We start from the raw sequence: 6,131 nt of genomic DNA, 5'->3' as shown, positions 1-6,131 counted from the left end.
AGACGTGTAGCGAGACCACCTTACCTTTATGGCCTCAGGTTCCATTCTTTGTATTGGAAGAGACCCTGTATCCATGAGCATCTTCACAACATTGGCTCAGACCCAGGCCTATCACAGTCTCTTGGGGCTCTTGGAGGCTCAGGCGTCTCTTTGGCCTTTTTCTGCTATATGGACATAGCACTTGGTGGCACAGGTATATAGGTGCACATAGAAAGCTACACTGATAGGAAGAACAGAGAGCCTCACTCACAATGTTGTGGGCCATAGCGGGTGGTAAGCTAGCAAGAGGGCCACAACATTGACAAGGAATGACCTAGGTAGGTGCACACCGAGAAAGCGATTCTCCAAGTCAGCTGAGCCCAGAGGTCCTTGTTTTCTGGTCCCCTGAAGGAATGCACAGGCAATGGATCAGGCCAACGTAGAGACTGGTACTGTGAAGCTGTTCAAGGTGATGGGAGAATGCAGAACACACACTCATGTCATACAGCTGTTCATGGCGAGCGCTGCAGGTCGATCCCTGTCATAAGCAAATGTCAAGATTTTGAAACCTTTGAGGATAAGTCACAGAGTTAGATGGAGAAGGCAATGGCACCCTACTCCAGTACTCTTGGCTGGGAATTCCCATGGACGCAGGAGCCTGTTAGGCCGAAGTCCTTGGGGTCGAGAAGAGTCGGACACGACTGAGCAACTTCTCTTTCAATTTTCATTTTCATGCATTGGAGAAGGAAATGGCAACCCACTCTAGTGTTCTTGCCTGGAGAATCCCAGGAACTGGGGAGCCTGGTGGGCTGCCATCTATGGGGTCACACAGAGTTGGACATGACTGAAGTGACTTACCAGCAGTAGCAGCACATAGTTAGAAGTGCAAAGTGACATGATTAATGAGCAAGTGAAAGAAAACAACGAGGACAAAGAAAGTTGGGTGCTTACCAAAATTCATGTTCCTGGAGAAGAAAGCTTGTATTTCTGCATATGTGCAAGTTTCCTCTCAGGGATGTTACTGTGTACACACACATGTGTGCACATAGAGTTCCCTGCCAGTACATTTGTGAGTATGAGCTGTCGGAATTGATCTAGCCAGGTGATGGAAGTTGGATAGCGAAAACATGAAGGTCTTAGGGGAAGGTACATAGACTCTGGCCAGCAGAAGGACTGAAGCCAGGGAATCAATCCCCGTTATCTCACTGAGCAAACAAGTTCTAAGTGGAATCACAGTGGTGCACCCTGGATGCCTGGCAGAAAAGAGAGGCAGGGGAAAGAGCCTGGAGAGTGGGCAGAGGAAAGGCCACTACACCTGCAGTTTATGAAAAGTAGAAAATGTACCTAATGACCTGGAAGGAGAAACTGTATCTTATTTATTGAGATATCTAGCCAAGGAGAATTCCAGCCAAAGAGCCAAAAGTGCTTCCTGGTTTCTTGCTGCCTATAGTAAAATATGAAGGGAAATTAAATGAATAAATAAATAAATATGAGAAAGACTATTTAAAAATAAGACAGAACTTGCTGATTTGGAAATTTTCCAGTCTTTTAAGATGTCAGAAGATGCGAAAATTAATGGCTCTCAAGCAAGTTCATATACAAGGCATTGATATAAGATGGTCTAAATATAACATTTACATCACGTATAGGTCATTCTTCTTATTATTTTTTTTAAATAAAGGTTGTCTAAAGATGAGTGTGACTGTAAAATTCTTTGTTAAGCCTCAGAAAGCTGGAAGGGGATGCTTCATGGCATTATTTAGGCAGGCCAATGCCCTCCAAAGAGTTTAGGGGTGTCACTCAGAGATCATTTCAGTCAAACAATAAGATTTCTACCAAGTTTCAGGGTGTTATCCCTCAGCTATCTCAGCAGAAAACCAAGACAGAGAAGGACTTTTTATGAAAACATGTGTGATTGTGGCTTTCGGGTGGAGTGCTTTACCATGAAAACCAGTAAGATTATCAGGAGACATACCAAGATTTTAAGATAACATATTTAAGTTCAGCTTGGACTGAAAGGACCAGCAATAGTACAAAATAAGAGAGCTCTGGACTTCTACCTTCGACAAGCAGGAAGCAGGCTAGGGAGACTGTTTCACTGTAACCATATACTACCCACCTTTCCTGCAATGGAATCATGTCAGAGAGCAGAATTAAAAATTCAGAGACTGAAGCCTAGGAAGTTTCCAGGCCTTAAATGCTAATCAAAGGACTGCCAAAAAGAACCCGTGGGATTTCAGAACTGCTACTATTGACTCCCACTCCCCTCCCCTTTCTGGAACAGGAGTGTCTATAAAGGTTATCTATGCCTGACCCAGCACTGTATGTTGGCTGTGAAAGTGAGCAGAATAATTCATCTCTTTTGTTTACAGATCATCAGGTCTAGAGGAACTACACTTGTATAATTTGATCTGATGTGTTGGAGAAGACTTGAGAGTCTAGTGGACTACAAGGAGATGAAACCAGGCAATCCTAAAGTAAATCAGTCCTGCATATTCATTGGAAGGACTGATGCTGAAGCTGCAGTTCCAATACTTTGGCTACCTGATGTGAAGAACTGACCCATTGGAAAAGAGCCTAATGGGGGAAATATTGAAGGCAGGAGAAGGGGACGGCAGAGGATGAGATGGTTGGATGGCATCACCAACTCAATGGACTTGAGTTTGAGCAAGCTCCTGGAGTTAATGGTGGACAGGGAAGCCTGGCATGCTGCAGTCCATCGGGTCGCAAAGATTAGAAAACAACTGAACGACTGAACACTTGAGATATTGCACAAGTAGATCCTGATCCATATCTGAAACTGACTTAGATGACAAGGCCCTGAACTACAAGTTAATGCTATAATGGATAAATTATTTGAAAGCATTGGCAGGAAAATGCATTTTGGACATACAAGTATGTAAACAATTTTGTGGCCATGTGTGTACCACGTGGTTTTAAAGGATGTCCGCAAGTCCTTTCTTTCAAGGGTGGATGTTTATACTCCCCTTCACATGTGGGCTGGACTTAGTGGCTCACTTCTAATGTTAGAATATTGTAGAAATGAAAATGAAGTGTCTGAGACTAGGTCATAAAAGACACTGCAGCCTCCTTGCTCATCCTCTTGGATCACTCTAGAAGCCAGCTTAGTAGTATCTTGACAACACTCATGTAACCCAGTAGAGGGGCCCATGGGAAAGAACTGAGGCTTCCTCCCAACAGCCAGCAAAGAAACTGGTTTCAACAGCTATGTGAGTAAGCCATCTTGGAAGGAAATCCACCAGCCCGTGTCAAGGCTTCAGATGACGACAATCTCATGAAACCCTGAACCAGAACACTCAACTGAATTACTCCTGGATTCCTTTCAGCAGCAGTATGAGATAATATTGTTTTAAGCTGTTAGTTTGGGTAATTTGTCATGTACCAGTAGTTCATTAATGCACTGCCAACTTTGTGCCATGTCTTTATCCCGGGGCGCCTGCCCATTTAGTCCAATCTAAGCTGTTAGTTTGGGGTAATTTGTTATGCAGCAGTAGTTCATTAATGCACTGCCAACTTTGGGCCATGTATTTATCCCGGGGCGCCTGCCCATTTAGTCCAATCTAAGCCAGAATCTGCTAGTTCAGTTTAGAAAACATACCTCACCCTTGATCTGACCACCCTCAGTATCAGATCAAATTCCTTATCACTTGCCTCAATATCTTATCAGCCTTGCCTAGCCTCAGCAATGATCCTCTCAGTTGAGCCAGAATCCACCCTCACCCTTATGGCCCTCTTAATAAGTTTCCATTCACTGACACCCACTCTGTTGTTGTTGTTCATTGCAGTCTCCTAGTCTCTATTTGCAATCCCATGGACCCATCCTGTTCCATAGCTATAAATCCTAGTTGTGTCCCTACTGGAGTCAGACTTAAAGCTCAATCTCTCCTGTATTATAAGACCCAGCTCTAGTACTCTTACTTTGAATAAAGTTTTTCTTACCACTTTTAGTAAGTGTTATGCATAATTTTTTAACATTTCCAAGTTCTGTTAGTAGGGATTATTCTCAAAGGAATAGTTTTGTACCTTTACTTTTTATACTGTATTCATTTGGGGAAACAAATTTTTAGAATTAAAACATTTCATGTTTTTACCATACAAACAGAAAATAGCTTTAAAATACATTTATATATACTAAAAAAAAATGTAGTAATCTGAAAAGGATGTGTATATAGACATGTCAGTGTATATAAACACATACCCTCAGAGCTCCAAGGAAAACTTAATTCTCAGTAAACTATAAATTAAAACATTCAGCCTGCAAAGAGTGAAATCTTTGGAATTAACTTGCCAAAAAATTGTAGAGAATGAAATATTAGTTAAAAAATGTATACATAAAAATATTTGGGATTTAGACAAAATTTGCTATTTAAATAAAGTTAGGTCAAGCCCTAAACAATCTATTTAAAAAAAGAAAGAAAGAAAGACTCTGCATCACGTAATAACCTATATTGGAAAAGAACCTAAAAAAGAATAGATATGTATCTGTATAATTAAATCACGGTGGTATACATCTGAAACACAACATTGTAAATCAAATATATTTCCATTAAAATTTGTAAAGAAAGCCTTTAAAAGACAAGGTTATAAGGAAAAAGTCGTAAGGAAAGTAGAAGGTATATATGAATTGAAACAAAAATAGAAAACAACAAAAATAAAACTTGTTGGGATAAGAAAACAAGAGCTGCTTCTTGGAAAAACAAAATTAGAAACACTGATACAACTGTGGCAATCTAATAAGGGGAAGAGGAGGTTAATTCCAGTACTAGAAATGAGAAATGGAATGTGGTTCTGAAACTATAATGTTCAAATCTGAGTGGAACTACTTTTGTTTCAGGAAAGATCCAGTCAAGCAAAACCCTGGGGAAAGAAAGGGAAGGAAAGAAAGAGGAAGAGAGTCAGGGAAAGAAAGGAAAAAAAGGAAAGGAAGGGAGAAAGATAGAAAAGGAAATGTCTCAACAGATATTGTAAACTTTCCAATAAAACAATTCTCTTTAAAATCTAAAAACAGAAATAGAAATTCATTAAGCCATATCCTCATTGCCTTTGATGGTACTAAGAACAAGAAAACCCATTTACACATCAGTGTTTAGAATTTGTGGCAAACACAATAAGATTATGAAAAAAAATAGAAATATGCCGTTATTTGTAAAAATATGGACAGCAGAAATATTTTTGTAAAAAACATTTTATTTCTATAAATAGTAATTTTACTTAGAATGTTTTGGCAACATTAATAAAACAATAAATTTTACCTGAAAGAACAAGCAAAGTAGACAAGGAATTCACAAAGAGCAATAACAAAATAGTGATCTTGACAGATATTCAATACATTTGTAAACAAAACAAAGTGTCATTGCCTGAAAAAAATACAGAGGTATCAACAGAAAAACAGAGGAAGCTCCTGAAATAACTCAACTATTAACTATATTTTATTTGCAGGCACAGAAACTGACTCAAGCTAATTCTAAGACGCAAAGCCCTGATGTTATTATCTCTTCTCAGTTTGTGTGTGTGTGTGTGTGTGTGTGTGTGTGTGTGTGTGTGTGTGTGTAAAGTAGGAAATTTAGGCTGGAGAGGTAAGAAGAGGGTAGAGACTTAAAGTGCCTTTAAGGAGGAGGAGGAAATGGAGGGGGTTGAGGATTTCATTGTGTGATTTGAACAGCACTGGTGAAGCTCAAACAAGGGAGGTAGCAAGCCATGCAGGCCTAGGGGAAGAGCATTTCCAGAAGAACAGCAGTTGCAAAGTTTTTGGATTGGGAAGAAATGTATTTGCTTAAGGAAAAGCAAGGCCAGTGTTGTCAAAAAACAGGGCACCAGTGGGGAAAATAGTAGAGTAGAATGACAGAGAATGGAAGAGAGGAAGTAGTCAAGGACCATATCCCTGGGACCTTTTTATTTGGCAATAAATACAACTTGTACTCCTGATGAGCATACTTCAGAGCAAACAACAGTAACTGTGTTCAAAATACTAAGCAACAATAAAAACATATAAATAAAACATTTCGTATTTTTACTACAGAAATAGAATAAAGGAGATAAGAATGCAATAGTCCGTACATTTATTTATACATAGATTTCTCACATAAGATCAGAACACACACACACACACACACATTTTATACAACTAAAAG

Source organism: Bos taurus, chromosome Y (assembly GCF_002263795.3).
Source record: "Bos taurus isolate L1 Dominette 01449 registration number 42190680 breed Hereford chromosome Y, ARS-UCD2.0, whole genome shotgun sequence".
Classification (NCBI taxonomy): Eukaryota; Metazoa; Chordata; class Mammalia; order Artiodactyla; family Bovidae; genus Bos; species Bos taurus.
Note: the sequence above shows the minus strand (reverse complement) of the source record.